The following is a 23,118-nucleotide window of genomic DNA, read 5'->3' as shown; positions in this document are numbered from 1 at the left end:
CTGGGTTCGGGGCTCTGCCTCGGCGTTGGGCCCTGAAACAGGCCCGTGTTCTGGATCAGTCGGCACAGGCCACCTCTTAACCGCCACTGTAAAACCTGTCGGATAAAAAGAAGTCAGCACGATAAAATCTGCATCTGGACAGTGTGCTGTGCCTTCCTGCTCATTTCCATTTTCCAAATCTAGGATATTTTTTTGTTTTAAAGAGGTGCTGAAAGAAGTTTATCTGATTGTGTGACTTGATGTGAGGCCAGAAAACTTCTGCTAACGTCTCTGAAATATCTCTTTTAAAGCTGTTTTTTAAACCTCCTGAAGTGAACTAAAGACCTTCACTAACTCCTAGACTCTAAAGTTCTCATTATGGAGAAGGTCCACCCTGCTTCCTGCTAGAATAAGGAAAGGGGGTGACAGTTCATATGCAAATGGCCCCACCACCCGCTAGGAGGTGGCCGAAGTGGCTTCCTCAGGCCTTGTCCCAGAGCCACCGGATTGGATTGTCTGTGTGGCACCCACAGAGCCCAGGGCAGCTCCACAGGAAACAGTGGGACTACTGGGCGAAGGCTGTCGGGGAGGTAAGGGTGGGGATGTGTTTACAGTCCCCTGTGAGCAGAAAGTGGGGAGAGGGGAGAAGGCACTCAGTCCAGGCCACCAGTCCTGATGCGGGACCAGGCTTTGTGGGACAGTTTTCTGGTTTCAGGTGTGGGTTCACCTGTCAACTCTTCTTTCAGAAAGGTGTGGTGAGGTCTGTGGAAATCCTTCCAAATAATAATTACCATTATTAGCGATGGTTCTGCAGTTGCCCGGTTTATTCACCTGTCCGTCCCTCCCCTGAGAAATCCCAGTCAGAATGGCCCTCCATCTGAGTGACCACAGAGCATGTACTTGTCATGATTTGAGTGTTGCCAGTGGTCCGATAAGAAGCAGATTAACTTGGGTGAAGATTCTTAAGAAAACAAGAACAAGAGGTGAAATGTAATTCCCTTTATTGGTATTAATTAGTAATTAGGGTAAAGGCTAATTTCGGGAAAAGTTTGGTGACACCATTGGCATTTCTGGTATGCAGAGTTTTAGCACAAAGGCTCATAAATATTTTTTTAATTAGTTTTGAGAGAGAGACAGAGGGAGAGGTGGAGAACACAAGTGGGGAAAGGGCAGAGAGAGAACGAGACAGAATCCAAAGCTGGCTCCGGGCTCTGAGCTGTCAGCACAGAGCCCAAGGCGGGGCTCGAACCCACTTCGTAAATATAAAGTATTGCCAAGGTGTTTTGCCAGTAGTGGCCTCCGTACCTGCTTTAATGATATACTTACTCCAAACTTTAGGGAAATGCCATGGGCATATTTTCTGCAAGTTTCCCAGTAACTGTGAAAGATCGTTTCTTGTGTACAAATTAATAGGGAAAACCATTTGTATTACTAAGTAATAAGTATATATGGGTATTTATATGCACAAGCAAAAGCAAAATTTGGGGATTGTTTCTAAGCAATTACTAGATTAAACAATAATTAGATTAAAACATGCATGAAATGATATACCTTAATGAATGTTGCAGTACTTTCTGTCTCTCTACATAGGGTAGGTTCATTCAGACTACCTTCCCTCTCAGTACCAGAAGTCCCTCTATGATAAACATAACAGATAATAATTTAGGCATCAGATCCCCTCTCTTCACTTCCCTCCCATTCTCTTCCTCCTTCTCTCCCTCCCTCCACTTTTCATCTTATACTGGGCCCAGGTCACTGTGGTTGGCACTGCAGAGACACAGGTAAGTAGCCAGGATGCTGCCCTCGGAGGCCTCACTGTAGAGAGTGTGTAGAGCAGAGTGAGTTTGCACGGGCTGGTGTGTGATGCTCTCTGCACAAGGGGCGGGCTCTGGACCTGCTCTCAGAAGAGAGACCGCACGGGACTCAGAGGTTATGCGGAAGCTAAAGTCTCCAGACCGAAGAGGTGGCCTGGGAACGAAGAGCCATTCTAGGCACAGCGCTTGTGATGCCCAGTGTCGTGAAACCGTGTTTGGGGACCGGCGTGCAGCCTGGCTCCGTTGTGACAAGTGATACCTGGGAGGGGCAGGGCGGCAGAAAGAGGCTGGCTCAGTGATGATGGGAGCTCACTACTTGGCAAACAACAACAACAGAACAAAACACAAAAAAGGTGCTGTGACTGAGGAAGTGTATTGTGTTAGAAAGTTTTACCTTATATTGTGCCGAATTTGTCCCCTTTTCTATTTTACTGTTGGGTTAAAACCTCAGGAGCCAGCACAGAATGAACCTGTCCACTCTTTGCCACACGCCTTTATGTGTAGGTGATGTTTCGCTTCTTTAAGTCTTGCCCCAAGCTGTGTCTGCTACCTTCATTTATCCTTTTAAATAGGTTTTGGTCGGGGAGCCTTGGTGGCTCAGTTGGTTGAGTGTCTGACTCTTGGTTTCGGCTCAGGTCACGATCTCACAGTTCATGAGTTTGAGCCCCACATCATGCTCTGCGCTGGCATTGCGGAACGTGCTTGGGATTCTCTGTCTCCCTCTCTGTCTCCACTCCTCCCCTGCTTGTGCTCTCTCTCTCTCTCTAAGTAAATGAATAAAAAACTTAAAAAATATATAAATAGGTTTTGGTTAATAGTTTGTTTCTTTAACATAAGCCAGCAGTAATTCTAGTTGGTTCTTTCAGAGTCTGCGAACAAGTGATTATGATCTCCTGCATTGATCTACATCTCCAAAACAGTTTCTGCCGCTACACCCTTTTGTCATTTGGCACCTTTCTGCCGGGTTCCTCCCCCTGTGGTTTTACAGGATCCCTGAGCAGGGAAGCAGTCAGGGATTGTGGGTCCGGCCTCTCGTCTGCGTCCTTAACAGTCTCCTCTTTCCGCCACCTGATTTCCTTTTGTCATCTTAGGGCTCCACAGAAACAACAAGTAGGCCTTTCTCACACATGGGCTGGGATCTCCCCGCCTCCCCCCCCCCCAGCCCCCCTGCCCGTCTCACCACTTTTATCTTCTACTTTAGAAGGAAACTAACAAATACATACCTGTGAAATGGTGATAAAAATTATTGAGGATGAACTAAAATATTAGCACAGGGCTGAGGGCTGAGGGCTGAGAGAGGTATGCCATAGCTCAGGTTACATTTTCACACGAATTATCTGGAATTAGAAAATACCAGCTATATTCTGAAGGAGAGATTTGGCCATGTGTGTAATATGGGACCCATCTGCTTGACAGGGTAGGGGTCGGCTCCAACGAAGGGCTCTCTAGGGCTGATTGTTGATAGAAGCCAGTAGTGCTGGTGCCTGAAGCAATCAGTTGGCCATCCACTTTCCCTCTTGATAAACATGGCATGCTTTCCCAGCCTTCCCAGCCATACCACAGTTACCTGTGGCTTAGCTTCTTTGCAAAAAAAGGAGGAGATGGAAAATGTTGAGTGACTTCGGTTCTCTCACACCCTCACCTCATGCTGAAGCTGGGAGCTTACCTATAGCAATGGTCCTTTTTGGGGACCATTCTTCCCCATGGGGAGGGGATGAGTGAAGAGAAAGACAGCCTTATGTGTTTGGTCAAGTGGGAATTTCAGATTGAATCTGTTAGCCAAGGAGGCCCCAGAAAAGACTGGGATGTTGCTGGGATTTAATTATCCTATACCACGGAGGGCAGATTCTTATTTTTGGCCCAGAGTGAAACAGTCTTAAATGCCGATGTCTCAGTCTCTGCCCCTGGTACTTCAAAGGGAATAGAAGGGAGAGGGGAAGGAGACAGGACAATAACACTCTGCTGTGTACTCGGATTGTGGTCCACTGACCAGCAGCATCAGCTTCACCAGAGAGCCTTCTAGAAATGCCGACTTTCAAGCCCCAACCCAGAGGTACCAAGTCAGAACCTGCATTTTGCAGGGTACCTGCGATTCCTGGGGACCTTGAAGTTTTGGAAAAAACACGGCTTTAGGAGGCAGTGACCGTAGACGATTGACAGACCATGAGCAATGTACCTGTCTTCGCACACTTGGAGAAATACTGAACAAATGTGGCGTATCAACTATGGGTATTAAATGCTGACAATCAAAGTTTAATTTTGTTTGCAGCTAGAGACCAGGCCCACTGATCCTGTTTGACTAAACAGCAGCATTCTGTTCAGGGAAAGACAGGGGTTTGTTTAGGACACAGATGACTGCCCCTGGCTTGCTGATAGCAAGTGAAGAGTTGCTTCCTTGCCCTGGGGCAGAATGGTTTCCGGGACAACAGTGAAGCCACGCTCTCCTCCCCCCACCCCCTCCCCCCACATTAACCGTAGAGCAGAGAATAAAAAGAGCACTTAATTTTTTTTTTTCCACATCACGTTATTATCATGGGTTTCTCAGGGAGAAAATTTGCAAGAAAGAAAATCTGCACATTCTTTAGTGATGTGCCAAGCATTTTTTTTTTTTTTTCTGGTTTGAACTCAAACTGATACACCTGACACACGTCAGGGTTAGATTATATTGATCTAAGTCTGATTTTAAAACTGTATCTGTTTGTAATTCTTCCACACTGTGATGCAAAGATTTTTTTTGTGTGTTGGTTTTTTCCACTCTCTGTGATGATCATATGTTACTTCGCTATAGATAACAATCCACTAAGTTTTCTTTTATAAAAGTAAGAATTAAGACCAAAAAAACCCCAAAACCCTGTTATCGATAAAAGGATTAAGACTACTAGAATCAGTCAAGTTGAGGGAGTTAGGGTTAATCCCAGGGCATTTCCTTCAAGTGCCATGAAGAACCCATCAGCTTGTTAGAAGCCCGTCCACGGCTGTACTCTAGTTGTAGCAGCTGTACTGTCTGGCCTGGGTTATTTCTGTAGCCCACTAACTGGTCTTGCTCTCTCTTCAGTCTGTTCTCAGCCCAGCCAGAGCATATTTGCCTCTGCCCAAAACAGTTGGCTTCCAGGGCTCTCAGAAGAAAACCCAAAGGCCTCATAGTGTCCTAAGAGGCCCATCGCTTACCTCTCTGACCCCATATCCTATTACCATCTCCCTTGCATATCCCAGTTAGACAGGCCACACTTCTGCCTCAGGGCCTTTGCACTTACTGATCCCTCTGTCCGGAACTGTCTTTCTCCATATATTTACATAACTGTATCCCAAACTTTCTTTAGGTCTTTGTTCATATGTCAGTTTCTCAGCGAGGCTTTTTTTGACTAATATATGTGTTCATTGTTTGTCTCCTTCTAGAATATTACTTCGTTGAGAAGAAGGGATTTTGTCTTGTTCGTCTTGTGTTCACAGCACTTAAAATGATGCCTGGCTTATTCAAGGTGCATTGTGTTTGTGGTTTGAATGAGTGAAGTTGCCCCTTTCCAGCTCCCTGACTAGACATGAATTTAGATCCGAGGGCATTGTGGGACTTCTTGCTCCCAGTTCTGTTCTCATTCACGTCACATAAGAGGGCTAAAACGTTAGGAGAACATCTTTAAAATATTAACCACAGCTGTGAGCCATTGAAAGCATTCTACACAGTGAGTTAGGAAATGGCAGCTAATTGTTGATTTGTAAGGCAAATGGGAGAATAACCCAGCACCATCCAGGTCCCCTGTGTGCCCGCACCTGGGGAATAGGAGGGAGGAGCAGTGTCTGGGGCCTCGGTCAGGAGTCGTCACACTTTCTTGCATGGGCCCTTTGCTTGTGCCTTATCCCACTCAGTCTCTCGCGTCCCCTCCTCCGAGGATTAGGCTTTGGGTGTTTGTGTGCACGCGGGTGTGTATGTACATTTGTTTGCCAGTGCTGTCTCATCAGGGGCTTCCTTTGGCCACAGTTTATGTTTTCCTTTTTGTTTACAGCGTTTCTTAGTAACTCGCTGCCACAAGTCCTCTGCACAGAGTTGCTACCCAAACGTATCTTGAACTTCGTGCTATTTCTCTTCTAGTATCTTAAGATTTATTGTGGCCATGGAAGTCTAGGAAACCGTAATGTTACAGAAGTGAATGTAGACAGTGCCCATATGACTGTCATCATCACAGGGGTAGGAGGACATCTGGGGAGGACGGAACCCAAACGGGGAAGCCGTATGGTCTACCTGACAGAATGGTTCCTGTTTCGGTGATGGATGCAGCAGCTTCTAACAGCCCAAAGCCATCCTTCCTTCGACAAAATATCTCTTGAATGTCCGTGCTTGTGGAATGTGCTAATAAAATGAGCACAGCATCCACCCGCATGGAGCTTCTCATACTCTAATGAGAGGAATAAACAAAATCACGTCACTGTGTAATTGTAAACTGTGATAAATGCTGTGAAGGAGAAAATCACGGTGCTATGGGAGCTTAAAATAGGGGCATTTGTCCCAGTCTTGGGGTCAGGTCACATTTGAGCCCAGACTCGCAGGTTACTAGGCACGTGTGTGCTTTGGCAAGGTGGGGGGGGGGTAGGGGCAGAATATTGTGCCTTAATTTCCAGGCAGAGGAAATGAGGTGTGCAAAATCTCCGAGGTGTTGAGGGTTTTTATGTATTGGAGAGATTGAAAGGAGACCAGCATGGCTGAAGTGGTTGAGGATGACGGGGACGGTGGTGCCGGAGGAGGCCGGGCAGGTCAGCCAGGGACAGGCGAGGCTTTGGCGTGCACTTTCGGGTCTTTATCATGAGCTCAGTGTACAGCCCTAAAGGGGTTTAAGTAAGGCTGAGCCATGACCTATTTTCTGTCTTTGAAGGTATACTCTGTACTCAGGGTGGATCGTGGACTGGAAAAGGAAGAGAGTGGAAGCTGGGCAAATACCTGCAAGTATCCTGCGTTTCTCCAGGAGAAGGATGATAGGGCGAGAATGGTGGTGGCACGGGAGCTAGGAACACTTGTCCGGAGGGAGAATGTTGGAGGCCAGCGGCATCGAGATTGTGATTGCTCTCATTTGCTCACTGAACAATCTTCTGTTCGTTTGGCTTGATCTTAACCTGCCTGTAAGGTGCCGATACCTGGGATTTCAGGAAATACTTGTTGGCTAAAGAAATGTGAATACATTGGTCAAGCTGGACGTAGCAGGTGTCCAGATTGTCTGGCAATTACGCTTTTCATTGTAAATGAATATAAAGGCAGTATAGCTTTATGTATCAGTCTCTTCTGAGCTTTCTTAGCATGCATCAGTACTGATAAACGTAATCATTTCTGGAACCTCACTGAGATAGACTTTTGGAGCCAAGAAATTTGAAAGACAGTCCTGAATTACCCGTCAGTCCTGAATTCTCCGAGGTGAACGTCACCCTGTGGAGACTCTCTGAACAGCTACCTTTCCCTGGCAGTATCGTCTATTTTGATCAATGCTTTTCCATTGTCCTTTTTAAAAAATTTAAGTAAGCCCAAGATAGTTATATCCACGAATTGTTTCTGTCTCTAGAATAGCAATTATTCCACCCAGTGTGGGAAGGTGCTGCCCACCTATAAAAAAAGAACTATAGAATTTGATTGTTTAAAAGGCATATTAAATGTAGAAAGATTGAGAGTCAAGGAGAACCTTGTTCTAAATTGTTTCCCTGTGCACCTAACTTTTTATTATGGCACGTTGATTTCCTATGAAACTTAAAGTTTTTGTTTTTCAAATCATCTGTTATCGAGACATCCGGTGATACTTGTCTGAATGGCTCTACCTAGGAACTCTGGGAAGTTGGGCAGCTGAAATAATTGTCTAAGGTTTAATGAAGCCCTTTTGGAGCTCCTGAGTTCAGAAGATGTCAAAGAATGGTATAAAACACATGTGCACATTTATGGCTGACTATATTTTCCTCATCTTTTGCAGGACAAAAATGGAAGAAACAGAGGTCCTTTTAGATGGAGCAAAGTGAGCCACTGAACAGGTAGATAATTGAAAATAGCAGGGTGTGTGTATGCATTAGCTCAATGAATTAGTATTTGTGAAGTCCTTGGTAGAGTACCCAGTGCATAGTAAATACTGTATGGAAGTATTTGCTCTTATGAAATTCTTTCAAATGTAACTGAGCCCAAAACAAACCAGTTGTGCAACCAAGAAAGTACCCCACAAAAGCAAGCCTTTGCTCCTAAAGCAACTGAGAACATCGTCGGTAAATTCTTTTTTTTAATCATTGGTAAATTCTGACATGGTCTCTGTGTGACCTGTCATGCTGGCCTGAGAGACTTATGGTCTTCTTAATCTTGGAACACCCAAAGTGTTTGAACACTCATCCATTTTTGAATTTGAGCATTCGTTCATCATGGATGACCTATTAAGTGTCAGGTCCATTTCACTTTTGAAACAAAACAAACTTTTAAAAAAATTCTTGAAGTAGTTCCTTACCGTTTGGGGAATGAGATCACGAAATTTGAACTGTCCCCTTCCTTGGCCCCTGTGCCTACTTCTCTGGATCTGCACAGTTCCTGCCTTCTTGCCTCGCTGTGGGGAGACCTGGGTGTCCTGGTGCTCTAGAATCCCACCTTCCCTCTCATTTCAGCTCCTCTGTTCCCCTGCCTCCTCAATAGGTCAGCTCCGTTCAGGACAGGGAGGAAACGCTGGGAGTGGGGCCCACAGTCTGATTAGGTAGAGCTAGACATTTCTCTAGATGGCATTCATATTGCACCTCCTCTCCCCCTGCCCCAGCTTCTGTTTTACAATTTCTGTAGTTTATTCTTTTTTTTTTTTTAATTTTTAATGCTTATTTATTTTTGAGAGAGAGAGAGAGAGAGAGAGAGAGAGAGAGAGAGAATGTGAGTGGGGGAGGGGCAGAGAGAGAGGGAGACACAGAATCCGAAACAGGCTTCAGTCCCCGAGCTGTCAGCACAGAGCCCGATGCGGGGCTCCAAACTCACGAACTGTGAGATCATGACCTGAGCCCAAGTCGGATGCTTAACCGACTGAGCCACCCCGACGCCTTGTAGTTTACTCTAAATATTCTGTTGTTTTATGTTTTGTCATGTCTCCCTTCTGCGATTTTTGGATATTACCTTTGGAAATTAACTCTTCTGTTTGGAGATGTTCCCGATGACATTGTTTACTTGTGAGAGCTGGGCGCTGGTGGGGCACTCGGTATGTCCGTGGCTTTCAGACCTTTATGTTGGAAGCCCACAGGAAGGGACCACGTGCTGCACCAGGAGCCAGTGCACACCTTCGTGCACGTGGCTGTACGGTTTTCCCGAAGTCATACCTTCGCTGTTTGTGAATTGTGATAGAATGTCCTAGTCTGTTGTATTTGATCCCTTTTTTTTTTTTTCTCTTTTTTCTCACGTCTTTTCTCTTTAATGCTTTGCATAACCTACAACTGCTGGTCAGTTGTACTCTGACAGGCTTGCAGTATTTTTAGGTGGTGGCAGGGGCACATGCTTTCTTCCTGGCCATATTCTGTAGTAATGTGCACAGGTCTCTTTTACCCCTACGCACTCCTTCAGACTTGCCTTATTTTCATTCCTTATGTGCAAACCTTCTCTTTCCTTTTGTAACTAAGCTTCTGTTTCTATTCCACGTACTCCTCACTTCTCAGCTTTCTTTCTGTTTGAACTTTGATTTCCTCTCCTGACCGATAGCCAAGAATCATTTTACCACTTTTTAAAAAATCTTATTTTTTATTTTTTAATTTTTTTTCAACGTTTATTTATTTTTGGGACAGAGAGAGACAGAGCATGAACGGGGGAGGGGCAGAGAGAGAGGGAGACACAGAATCGGAAACAGGCTCCAGGCTCTGAGCCATCAGCCCAGAGCCCGACGCGGGGCTCGAACTCCCGGACCGCGAGATCGTGACCTGGCTGAAGTCGGACGCTTAACCTTAAGACTGCGCCACCCAGGCGCCCCAAAAAATCTTATTTTTAAGTATCTCTACATGGAGCTTGAATTCAACAACCCCGAGATCAAGAGTCGCACACTCCACTGACAGAGCCAGCCAGGCACCCCTCATTTTACCATTTTGAATGAAACAGATTCCTATGTACTATTAGGTCTTGCATATCAAATGTAATTTTCAAAAAGTAACACTTATTTTTCATTAATTCCTGTATTTGCGTATATCCCCATATGCAGTTTTTCAGAAGCCTTACTTTTCTGACGGTCTGCTCTCACAATTCATGCCCTTGCACGGTCCAGGGATCACAGAAGTCTAGTAATGCGGGAGTCTTCTCTACCCTGTTATCTTTTGGGTTCGTGTCATGGGTTACAGAGAGACATCTGCTGGCTCAAATGTAGTGTTGCATTGTTTTTCTATCCTGAAGTTTAGTGTATTGTCATTTTTAGGACCTTAAAGTTTCATAGTGCGCAGGTAAGCTTTTCCATTGGAATGCATTGAAGTCATTCACCTAATCCCTTCAAGCGTTTTTTTTAGGATTTCCAGCTCAGCATGTAATGAACTGAAAAGTACTGGTATCATACCACCCAGTCAAGAAGCTGACACCTAATGGGGAAAAGGATTTCATGGCCAAACTAGATTCCTTCCCTTCATGTGCTCTTAGTGGGACCACAAAATGATAGTTTAGTAAAACACCCAGTAAGCCAAGATCCATTTAAAACTTCTGGAAATGAGAATTCACTTTTCCAAGATAGTTAAGACCTTAAGTTTTACACGGTTTAGGTTTGCAGCTTGGTTGTATACAAGTGGTACATTTGGTTCTGGTTATAGGACTAGGCTGGAAAGCAGGAATCTAAAATCTATTGCTTATTTATTTGGAAGCTGTAATTGGAATATTGTAATGGCTTCTGTGCAGCGCTTGTAGCAAAATTTTTGTTCATTTCAGAGGCGAGTTTATTTCTCTAGGAATCATAATTATATACACCTAAGATTACTCAGTGCACACAACAGCTTTTAAAGATTATAGTGTGCAAAGTGGTTCTTTTGAACAAAAGTAGTATTCACCTGTCTTTGAGGAATATTTCTAAGGTTTGTAGGCAATAAAGGAGGCAGCATGCTCCAGTTTTCTGTCCTTGTTTACTCCTGGTACACAATCCATGCCTGGAAGCCAGTGAAAAAAACACCAGAATTTGTGTGTCCGTCCCTTTAATCAAGGGCTTTGAGAGCGTACAGGAGAGAGAGCTAAAACCCGTGGCCTGCCATGGCTCCAGCTCACAGCAGTTGTCTCTTCTCCCGTCCATTTCAAAAGATAAACTAAGTGTCCATCGACAAGATCATACCGGCTTCGGGGAAGGCAGAAAAGGATGTTATTAATCGTCCAAGAGGACAAATTACGGCAGAAATCTAAACAGTATTTGGGAACATCAAATACGTGTTTGAATTTAACAACCCACACAAGAAGAACGACACGCATTTTTTAAAAGTATTCATACTTGGGGCGCCTGGGTGGCGCAGTCGGTTAAGCGTCCGACTTCAGCCAGGTCACGATCTCGCGGTCCGGGAGTTCGAGCCCCGCGTCGGGCTCTGGGCTGATGGCTCAGAGCCTGGAGCCTGTTTCCGATTCTGTGTCTCCCTCTCTCTCTGCCCCTCCCCTGTTCATGCTCTGTCTCTCTCTGTCCCAAAAATAATAAACGTTGAAAAAAAAATTTTTTTTTAAAGTATTTCATACTTGCCTAATTTTTCTGGCCATCTTCCTTTATGCCTGTTCGGAGAGGGGAACCTGAGAAGAAAATAGAAACTATTTTTCCCTTAATCAAGGCACCTAGATTGTCATGAGAAGTGGGAGAAGTCACATCAGGTAGCCAAGCACTTCTTCTAAAAGCATGAAGGAAAGAAACAAGACAGCAAACAACAAGATCTGAAACAAAGTGTGTTATGGGTTGTGAGTTTTGAACTTCAGTGCTAAAGTTGGCTTATGGTATTGTCATGAAAGAAGATGCGTGAAATGCTTGGAACACGGTCAGCGCTCAGTGGGTAGCAGCCGCTGTTGCAGTGCACGAAGGTACTCCGTGGCACCCTCCGTAAATTCTTCTAGTTGTGTTTCTTCTAGGCAGGGATGGATTTGTTTTGATCCAGCCTATATTTTTCGTGATGGTGTGTATGGCAAAGGAAACAATAATGTTAATGGCATTTATTATTTTCCCACATTCTAAGCCTTGCGTGAAGAGCGTGAGGGAAGATAGTGCGCCATCCCGGTTTTACAGAATGTGCGTGTTATAAGAAGGCTTAGTTAGACTAGCGTGTGGAAGAACTCTGTTACCTAGCCCCTGTTGGGAATCAGCACTAGCCAGTCTCATCAGAACCATATGCTGGTTGGCTCTGAATAATGTTGCAGCTGTATATAAGCTTAAAAAAAAAACTTTGTTTTACATTGTTCATTAGCTGTGATAGCCAGAAGGGAAAGTACCAGTTACTGAAAGAAAGTGGGGTTTAATAACAGAATTAAAAAGTAACTCAGAGGGGCGCCTGGGTGGCTCGGTCGGTTAAGCATCTGACTTCAGCTCAGGTCATGATCTCGTGGTCCGTGAGTTCGAGCCCCGTGTCGGGCTCTGTGCTAACTGCTCAGAGCCTGGAGCCTGTTTCAGATTCTGTGTCTCCCTCTCTCTCTGCCCCTCCCCTGTTCATGCTCTGTCTCTCTCTGTCTCAAAAATAAATAAATGTTTAAAAAAAAAAAAAAGTAACTCAGAGGGGCCCCTGCCTGGCTCAGTTGGTTAAACATCCGACTTCAGCTCAGGTCGTGATCTCACGGTCCGTGAGTTCGAGCCCCGCATCAGGCTCTTTGCTGACAGCTCAGAGCCTGGAGCCTGTTTCAGATTCTGTGTCTCTCTCTCTCTGCCCCTTCCCCGCTCATGCCCTGTCTCTCTCTGTCTCTCAAAAATGAATAAACATTAAAAAAAATAAAAAAGTAACTCAGTTTTCTAAGTTTGGAGCATTGCTTTTTACAGTCTACTGGTTAGTCCTCAGGGATAGAGTAGTGGTAATATTTTCTAAAAAGTTAAAAGTAGCCTCTTTTAAAATGTGTGTAATCAGAATATCCTCGTGTTTTCAGATGTACTTAGTATATCTTGCTATTTCAGTAGGAAATGGTCTTTTTAAGGTAGACAGATTCCAAAGGATTTCAGTATTTTGGGTATGTCTACATCAATAATGGGAAGAAAATAAATCCAGGACCTCTGATTGAAGAGGCAAATAACTATGTATCTATAACCAATTTTCAGTTTACCGCCTTCATAGCATGAGTAATCAAAAATTCCCTTTTCGCGATAACTTACTTTCTTGTTTAGTTTTGCTTTGGGGTTCTTTGTTTTCTGGAGTGCAGAGGAACTGCCAGTGGGTTCAGAAGTGGCTTGTATAGGGGCGCCTGGGTGGCTCAGTCGGTTGAGCGTCCGACTTCGGCTCAGGTCACGATCTCATGGTTTGTGAGTTCGAGCCCCGCGTGGGGCTCTGTGCTGACAGCTCAGAGCCTGGAGCCTGCTTCCGATTCTGTGTCTCCCTCGCCCACTTGCCACTCTGTCTCTGTCTCTGTCTCTCTCCTCAAAAATAGATAAATGTATAAAAAAATTTAAAAAAAAGAAGTGGCTCATATGTATCTGTGGAAGAGAGGAATATCCCTGTAACTTAAAATATATCGCAGATATTGCCAGGTGTCAGAAGTAATGCATTGGGAGTTTATTACATTTCATATTCATTTGCCTAATCCTAAAACTATGAAAGTCTAGGGCAAAGCAGGAGTTTAACGAGACAATCTGCTTGAGGAGCTCTCTTGGCCCCCCTCCCCTCCTCTTCCCATCTTTTTTTTCTTTTCTTTTAAGATGAAATTAATGTAGGATTAAGATCAAAGATACTTGAAGGGGAAAATAAGTTGCAAAATAAATTAAGCTTGTGAATTTGGAATTGAAAGGTAGGTTAGAGGACGTTTACCTTAACGTTTTCAATTTGCAGGTAAGGAAAGTGAGTTTCCCAGAGCTCCTGGGGCTCGCACAAGGCCACGGAGCTAGTAAGAGGTGAAACTGATCCTGACACATAGATAGGACTTATTCAACCAGAAACTTCAATGGGATTTTTTTTTCACCTTTATTGAGGTATAGTTGACAAATAATATGGTAAAACAAAGCGTACAACAGCGATTTGACAGATGTATACCTGGTCAAAGGATTTCTTTCACTTGAATAATTTTCAAAAACGGCTATTTAACTCAGCCTCCTTTTGCCTTTTGTTTTTTGTTCTTTAACATACTATTTGGAAAGTATGGGTCTTAGCAGAATGTCCTGGAAAGCAGAGCCTACTCATATACCCAGTGCTGTTTTTTCCACTCTGCTACATTGAGGGTGGCCTGACATGTGCACAGACAGGAGAGGAAGAGAGAAGCCCAATCTTTGCCTCAGTGACCATGACGCTGGTGTGGGATAACTTGTAAACCTGGAACCACTTCCTTTTCTAACAGTGGTTGCTCCCTGGGAAGTTCTGTGTCTCTCTCAGCTGGTGTACCCCTATTCAGCCTAGAAAACAACACCCCTAATTCCTGTAATCTAGGGAGGCATCCAGCAGATCCCCTCAATAAACAAAATGCTCCTGTTTGGAAGGTTCTTATCCATATTATTTTTTACTGGTGTAGAAGCATCTGGATGGCTGTCTTAAAATGAAAGTGCTCTTGGTCCCAAGTAATGAAACAGAGTAATTGGGCAGCAAAATGAGCATCACCACCAAGAAAAGTCCCACTATGTAATACCACTAGTAAAAAGTGTCATATTCTACCCAAAGGCTGTATCTTTTTTAGAAACTGCTCAACTAGATTGGTACATACTTGAATCATCTTTTTTTTTTTTTTTTTAACTATAGAAAATGTACCCTAACCCATGTGAAAAGTATTGGTTTTAGATGCAGTGAATACCTGTTAGAAATCTAATCTGACCTAGAAAAGAAGTACCTTTGAATATACCTAAAAATAACCTAAAATTATTATGGTGATAAATAGTAAAATCCTATTTCTGGCTTTTGCTATGACTTTGACACAGGCATCCACACAGTTACTATTCAATTAGAAATTTTATTTTGACAGAACTCTACCTTATATGTATTTTTAAAAGTGTTACATTGCCTTACTTTTTTCTTTGGTTGACTGATTGGTAAGTAATCTTCTAAACCCAGTGTGGGCCTGAATTCACAACCCCCAGATCAAGAGTCATATGCTCTTGCCACTGAGCCAGTCAGTACCTCCACCATTGTGTTACTTTTTCTTTTTAAGTTTATTTATTTTGGGAGGCGGAGGGGCCGAGAGAGGGAGGAGAGAATCCCAAGCAGCCTCTGCACTGACAACTCAGGTTCGATCTCATGACCTGTGAGCTCTTGACCTGAGCCAAAATCAAGAGCCCGTCACTTAACCCACTGAGTCACCCAGTTCACCCCGTTGTCTTACTTTCAATAGACTTTTTGGAGTATGTAATATGTAAACAGAGTATGAGAAAGCGTTGTCACAATACACTTAGGCCTCAGATTTTAACTTTGTTATCGGAGTATTTCATTGCGTTTTGAAAGAATCCTGAATTACTTGAGTAATTGAATTCTCCACATACAGTACATTATTATGCATTAATTTTTTAATAGCTTTTTTAAGTTTGAAAGATAATCCTGTTTGGCCACAAGGCATTTTTATGAGGAAAGTTTCAGATTATGTGGCCGAGGTGTGGGGGTCAGATGAAGATCCAAACATGGTTTCCCTTTGGTTCTGGGATTCATTTGCATGGGCCGTTTTAATTCAGATGGTATAGGAAGAGGAACAGTACTTTTCTTCTGCTTTCAGTGTGGAGAAGCACATTGTGTTTGCTCAGCACTTAAACAGTGCTGTGTCAGTTTCTTACTCGTGAACCTGGTAGCTGGGAATGCTAACCTTGCTACCGAGGATAGTGTCGATTTTTATTTATTTTACTGTCTGTCTAGGCTCCGCGTGCACAGCTTACTCTATTAACCTGATGGCAAAGCTGGGTAGATTGGAGGAAAAAGAAAGCTTTGGTATATAATGCTTTCATACTTTTCTGAAAGACGATGGTGCACCTGTCACGGTGTGTATTATACCTGCGATATCTTTGGATCTTGTTTGAAACCCGTGTGTAGAATAACATAAGTGGATGCAAAGAAGGAAGCACTCCTCAGAGCTCTGTGTAACCCAGACTGGCAGTAAACACAAGGGCTGCTGGCTGCCCGCTGGTTTGTGGAGATAAGACACGGAAGGAATATGTTAGAAATGATTGGCTAGGGGGCGCCGGGGTGGCTCCGTTGGGTAAGTGTCCGACCTCAGGTCAGGTCGTGATCTCATGGTTCGTGGGTTCGGGCCCTGCGTCGGGCTCTGTGCTGACAGCTTAGACCCTGGAGCCTGCTTCAAATTCTGTGTGTGTCTCTCTCTCTCTCTGCCCCCACCCCCCCCGCCTCTGTCAAACATAAATAAATATTAAAAAAAAAAATGATTGGCTAATAGGAAAGTTTAAGCATCCAGTAATGAATTCTTTTTAACTTTAAATAAATAAAGGAAGCTCGAGGCGCCTGGGTGGCTCAGTCGGTTGAGCGTCCGACTTCATCTCAGGTCATGATCTCACAGTCCGGGAGTTTGAGCCCCTCGTCGGGCTCCGTGCTGACAGCTTGGAGCCTGGAACCTGCTTCGGATTCTGTGTCTCCCTCTCTCTCTGCCCCTCCCCAGCTCATGCTCTGTCTCTCTCTCTCTGTCAAAAGTAGATAAACATTAAAAAAAAATTTTTTTTTTAAATAAATAAGAGCTCAACTCATTACCGAAAAGCAGGGACACACTCAGTTGCATTTTTACATGTTTTCTCGGGAGGGAAAGAAGAGATGGAGTTTGAACTAATTTGTTGGGAAGCGTGTTCAGATGCATCAGGGTATCAGAGTGTAAAAGAGGCTAACTCTCTGTGGCATAGATGATGGACTTGAACCGCAGGAGAAAGAAGCAGGACATCGAAGCCCAGGCAGTAGTGTTAGGAGCATAAGTTTGCCTTTGGGTGTATTTATTCCCTGCTTCCTCCCTGTCACAGACTTACCTCTATTAGGGATGACTGTGGAATGAACTGTTAAGGATGCCATACAACAAAGAGGGAAGGCTCGAGATCCAGACTTCTGGGTTGAGATATGGCTCTGCCTCAAAGGCAGATAACTTAATTCTCAGTCTCCTCATCCGTAAAACATGGAGAGCATTAGTATTTACCTTTGTGGGGTTCTTGGGAGGATCAAATGAGTTAATGACATGTGAAGTGCTTAGAACCCTGTCGGGCGTGTAATAAGCATTGGGCGTGTGTTAACTATTCCTATACGATGTGACCTTACTTAATTTTTTAAAATAATTTCACCCTCTCTCCATAGCCTCTGCCTAGAGAGAATAGACACTAAACTGATGAATGAGTGGATAATGACTTGAATGGTATCTTTACGGTGGTTGACTGGTAATGTAAATGCATCTTCCGTTGTGGGTCACTTTCCAAGATGAGGCCATGTAAGCACAGCACGGATTAAGTTAAATCCACACATGTATCCCTCCCACCTGTTTTCAAACATGATCTTTAATCTTCTTTGCTAATAAACCATTTTCTTTCCTAGGACTCAAAGAAAGGATTATGTTTGTGAAAAAGTAGCACATAACACACACACACACACTAAAGTAACAACTATTTTATGAAACAGTAATTACACTAAGTGTGAAAAACTCTTTTCTGTTTTATTCTATTCTCTGCTTATAGTGCATCTAATTTATTTTACAAGCCACTAATGGATTACCCTGCAGTTTGAAGAACCCTACATTAGACAAGTTTGACTCTTGTCCAGAACCAAATAGGGATTGTAACCCATATTCCCTTCCTTTTCATCTCTTTCCATAATTGTCCTATAATGGAACTGGAATTCACCAGCTTTAGACATACACGGTCACACTCACTCAAAAATGCCGTCCCATCTATTCAGTAAGTCCAGATTTTGTGTTGTCATAAGAAAGAGCTTTAAATATTACTGTATTTCAGATTTCCTTTTAGCACGTTTATAACATTAAAAAGGCATGTAGCTTGGGATACCTGGCTGACTCAGTCGGTGGGGTATGCAACTCTTGATCTCAGGGTTGTGAGTTCGAGCCCCACACTGGGCATAGAGCTTACTTGAAAAAAATTTCATGGGGCTCATATCACTATAAGACAGGGTCCAGTAAGCATTGTCAGGAGACCGTTTAAGGTTAGGTATGATAATAGTAACCGATGTCTCAGATAATGATAATATAACTTCAGTTCCATCCCACCCTCCCCGATTAAATAAGGAATTAACTGTGTTGTACAGAAAAATGATTTTATTGTTAGAACAGAGCTCCAGAGAGCTGTTATCCTGTATGGTCGGTCTATAGGCTTGGTTTGTTCCTTCTTTTTGGCCAGCATCGGTTGCTTGGGAGCCTGCTGCTTAGAGCTCTTCATGCCCCGTGGCCATGAAGCTGAACACACACCGCTCACTACCCCATGCTGAGCCTTGACTCTATTCTCATCGACTGAGTCCCCAGCCAGGCCAAGTAACTGCTTCTTTTGAAAGATTGACAACCAAATTCTTACCAGATTGAAAATGCGAAGCCTTCCTAGATTGTAAACACTTGGCTTTGTACACATTCTGGTCACATTCATGACCATTTGCACGTTGCCTTTGGTCAGTCTTCCGTACGCTCTGCTCCACACAATAGCCAGACCGTCCTGGCTCAGCTGGAGAAGTCTAGTCCAACATTTTCCCATCTTATTTGGCAGAACTCCATTAAATTCTCTTCTTTCCCCACCCCCTTTTTAGGTTATAGTTCATTAATTCCCTCCATTCATGCTGCCATGTTTCCCTATATTTCAAGTAAATCTCTTTTTTCTAAGCTTTTTTTTCTTTCTTCCCTCTGTTAAGTTTTGGAGAGCCCCCAGTGATGCTAGTCGTAGCTATAAGCTCAAGGGTAGGGATATAATAGTGGTCAAGAGAGAAGAATGGAGTATATTTGGAGGTACAATAAGGCATAGTAAACCAATGTCATCAACTTTTGAATGATTTTAATTGTCTTAGTGTAGCCATCCTCTTTGATTAAACTTTCTCACACTTGCATATAGAAAAATCAAAATCATTCTTAGTTGTATTAGTTTATTCCTTATGTAATTACTAGTGTTGTTACATAGTTACAATATACATCTCATTTCAGGTACATAGTATTACAGATACCTTATAAGTGAAATAAGTTTCTGTGGTGGGATCTGTGCACTATCACTAACAGCATCATTCCTAAGGGAAAAGTAACACCAGTTCTGAACCCCAACCCTGGTTTGGGTAACATAACCAGGTATTTGAGGACTGTTTACTGTCCTTATTTCTCTTAACCATGCTTTTTGTTCCTGGAAAGAGGTTGACTATTTTAAAATCATCTAAGTACTACTAGAGTGCTTCCATAATTACTTTTAATAATCAATTAAAATGAAAATCATGGGAGAATTCACAGTATTTTGAAATGAGAAATACGGTTAATCATGGATTTTGAAATGACAAGTCGCTTTTATTCTTTATATGTATGTGAATGTTTAGGATACAGTCTCAGACCTAGAGTTTGCTACTTTTAAACACTGTGTTTATTCTGAGGGACAGAACTTCCCCCCCGATTCAAGTTACTGGTTCCAGGTGACCCTGGCCATTTTCTCGCATGAACACCAGAAATACGTTGTCTTTGCCTGATGAGACACAGTAACCTTTTTAAATAAGACTGGGGAACAGCAGCCAGAAAATGCTTAAAAATAGAAAAGGCTATTACACTTTCTTGTTAGCAGAATATTAGAAGCATTGACTCTTCATAAGGGCATTTCAGTCTTTGTTCTCTGTGCTGATCTGGTATTACACTTTTTAAAATAATGATTACCTAGCAACACTTTAAATCCATTTTCATACTAAATCTCAAGGTAGTATTTTTTTGTTTTTGGCTTGAGTTTTATAGTATATAGTCTGAAACTTACCGTATCATAAGTGGCAAGCTAATGGTCACTGGTGAAAGTAGGATCAGAGCAGGGGATCTTACATGTCCTGGTGATGTTCTTACTCATTTAAAATGAATTATCTTGGGGCACCTGGGTGGCTCAGTTGGTTAAGCATCTGACTTCGGCTCAGGTCATGATCTCATGGTTTATGGGTTCAAGCCCTGCATCAGGCTCTGGGCTGAGAGCTCAGAGCCTGGAGCCTGCTTCAGATTCTGTCTCTTTCTCTCTGCCCCTCCCGTGCTCACTCTCTGTCTCTCAAAAATAAACATTAAAAAAAAAAACAACCTTTAAAAGATAAAATTAAATTAAATTAAATTAAAATAAAATAAAATGCATTATCTTGACAAGATTTTGTGTTTATAAAATGACTTTGAACTTGCAGATATCCTAAGGATATTGTTGCCAAAGAGATACAAATAAAGACCATAATTTAAGCCAAATATGACATAGAATTAGTGAGTTTAGTGTAGTAAGCAGCATTTGAAATGTGATTTGATGCTTAAGAAATTGTGCCCGACTTGGAGACACAAAGGCATACATAGAATAAAATACAGTATGAGTTTTAAGATGGCACCAAGGTATGGGATGGGAAGAGATAAAATAGAGCCTTTCGGGTTTGGCAGCGTTGCCTCAGTAGCCACCTTGGGGGGGATAATGAGTAAAGTGGGCCCAGAAAACCCCCAGGGAGGGACTTTGCACCCTCAGGTCTTCCACATCTACTAAGGACATTCCGCTTTCATTTGGTGCACGGATGGAGCTTTCTCCTAAGGTTTTATTTGGGGGAATAAGAGTAGTTCCAGTGCTCACATCTAGTTTGAGAACCATTGTCCTGCCAGGTGTAGATTTTCCTGTTAGGCAAAATACTTGGAGCACCAGATATACCAGACCAGCTCATCGTAAGGAGGAAAGGTATAAAGTCAGTGTCCTTATTGTCAGATGCCACATGTGCTGGTCATCCTGATGCACAGAGGGGGAGCGAGCACTGGAGAGCTTATTATGAAATGTTTTGCTTTCTAAGTTGGGGTCCCCATATCCAGAAAAATTCCTTAGAAACTTTGTATGTATTGGAGGAAAAGGTAAAACCCTTTTTATTAAAGTAAGACATAATTTTCATACTTGTTGGTGATGTTCAAAAAAACATTTTTTTTTTTTTTTGTTCATGTTATAATGATAGGGTTTCCCCCAGCACTTTGCACTGAAGTAAATTGACTGGACAAAATGGAGAACAGGTGATTTGAAAACCATTGTAAATATTCTGAAAGTCCCCACAATGTTAGGTCGGATAAAGAATGTACCAAGAACAAGAAATATGGAAGTGTGGCACCATTTCAGATACATTTCTCAGTTTCTTTTTTAAAAAATCTTTTTTAAACAACGTTTATTTATTTATTTTGAGACGAGGAGGGGCAGAGAGAGAGGAGAGAGAGAGAATCCCAAGCAGGCCCTTTGCTGTCAACGCAGAGCCCGATGCGGGGCTATGACGCAGGGCTCGATCTCACAAACCATGAGATCGTGCCCCGAGCCGAAATCAAGAGTTGGATGCCTAACCGAGACCCCCAGGCGCCCTGAAAATATCTTTTATGTGCAGGGGGTAATGGGGTGGAAGTAGGCACAGGGGGCCAGTGCAAAGTCAGTCGTAGGCAACGCGCTGCTGGTGTTCCTGCTGTTAGATGTAGACTCCTGAGCATATGTATTAGTACACTTTTGCAGAAGTTATTTTTTGTTGAGACTTTTATGGCAGACAGAACTGGCAGAAAGTTCTTCGTCTGGTGCCTGGAGCATAGTAAGCAATCAGTAAACATTAGTGTCCTCTCTTCTTCTGTTTCTCCCTCTTGTTTTTAGCAGTGTATTTTATCTTGTTTTCCAGTGGCAGCGTCTTTTAATGTAATGTTCATTTCAACCTTGAGCACTGCATTTTTCAGGTTCTGAAGCTCAAGCTTTTTTTTCTCCCTTAATAGAGGGATAGAAAGGTGGGGGGGGGGGCGGCGGCAGGTGGAGGTCAGGTGAACCCAGTCTGGCTCTCCTTTTCCCAGTTAAAGCCACAGATTGTTCTGGGGAGGCTTTAGTGTTCTTATTGCTTCTGATTTCAACAGTAATCGAAGACAAAACAATTGAATAAGAAAGGAAAGTGGCAGCAACTGTTATCAGTTGTTCAGTCCCATTGTCAGGAAGACCTACAATCTACTTGCCATGCAGATTCCTGGGTTCTACCCCCAGAGACTCTGAGTCCACTCTCAGGTCATTCTAACGCGCATGGTCCAAGGACTACGTGCTGAAAACCTCTTAATTCTAGAAAGATCCGTTTACACCATTGCTCCATTATTCTTGTTTTCATTCCTTGGTTGATCATTACTGTAGCACAAAGATCAGATTTCTTTTGAGAGTTTTCACCACTCCTTGGTAATTCTGAGCCTCCAAACCATGGCTCAGAATTCTTGGCTTAAAAATAATGTGTACCATGCCTATACCAATGCATAACTCTTACGCCGTCATATAACAGAAACTTTGGCGGTGGTTTGAGATTAATTTGTAATTTTTTTAATTTGTAATTTGTGCCGGTGTTGACACAATAATTCTTTCTTTCATTGGCATTGCCTAGTGAAGCAGTCTCACTGTGGTTTGTTCTCCTCGTGGTTTCCGTAGTGTTAGAGATTCTGCTACAGAAAACGAACCCTTTCTGGTTTTGAATCACTCAGGAGTTACTCTTGACTCTTTATATAAGAGGCATGTCCTGGGAGGGGGCAAATCAGACCTCCACACGCGTTGCCCTCTCCTAGCCAATAGCTTGCTGAGAACGTGGATATTACAACGTGCAGTTTCATTCATCAAGGGGATTTTCAGGCTCTAGCAGCAAACTGCTTTGAGTTTTTGGGTGAATGCTGGGCTTTTGGGTCTTTGCATTAACTCTGCCGTAGAATCAAGCAGGTGCATCTGGCTGTTAGAAGAATTAATGATCGTGATTCAGGTAAGGATAAACTGGAGAAGTTACTTTCTTTTTTTCCCTTTGGGTGGGTTTGAGATTTTAGAAGAATTAGTCCTCTCTTTGAGAAGAGCTCAGAACTATTTAAGTTAGTCCCTCTGAATTGCTTTATAGTGTTACTCAGTGTATCATCGTTTTAATGTGAAATCCACCCTCTTCAAAATGTAGTTTCATTTTCAAACATTAAAGTGAGGATTCCGTTTTACTTTCTGTGCATGAAATTTTTTAAATGAAAGAACTATAGTTGCTAAGATACTAATTACACATAGTTTCCTGGTTTGGAGCTGAAGTCTTATAATTTTAGAAAGTATGCTTTAAAGGTTGGGCAGGGGAAATC

Source organism: Lynx canadensis, chromosome A2 (assembly GCF_007474595.2).
Source record: "Lynx canadensis isolate LIC74 chromosome A2, mLynCan4.pri.v2, whole genome shotgun sequence".
Taxonomy (NCBI): domain Eukaryota; kingdom Metazoa; phylum Chordata; class Mammalia; order Carnivora; family Felidae; genus Lynx; species Lynx canadensis.
The sequence above is the reverse complement of the archived record's forward strand: the minus strand, read 5'-3'. Positions refer to the sequence as shown.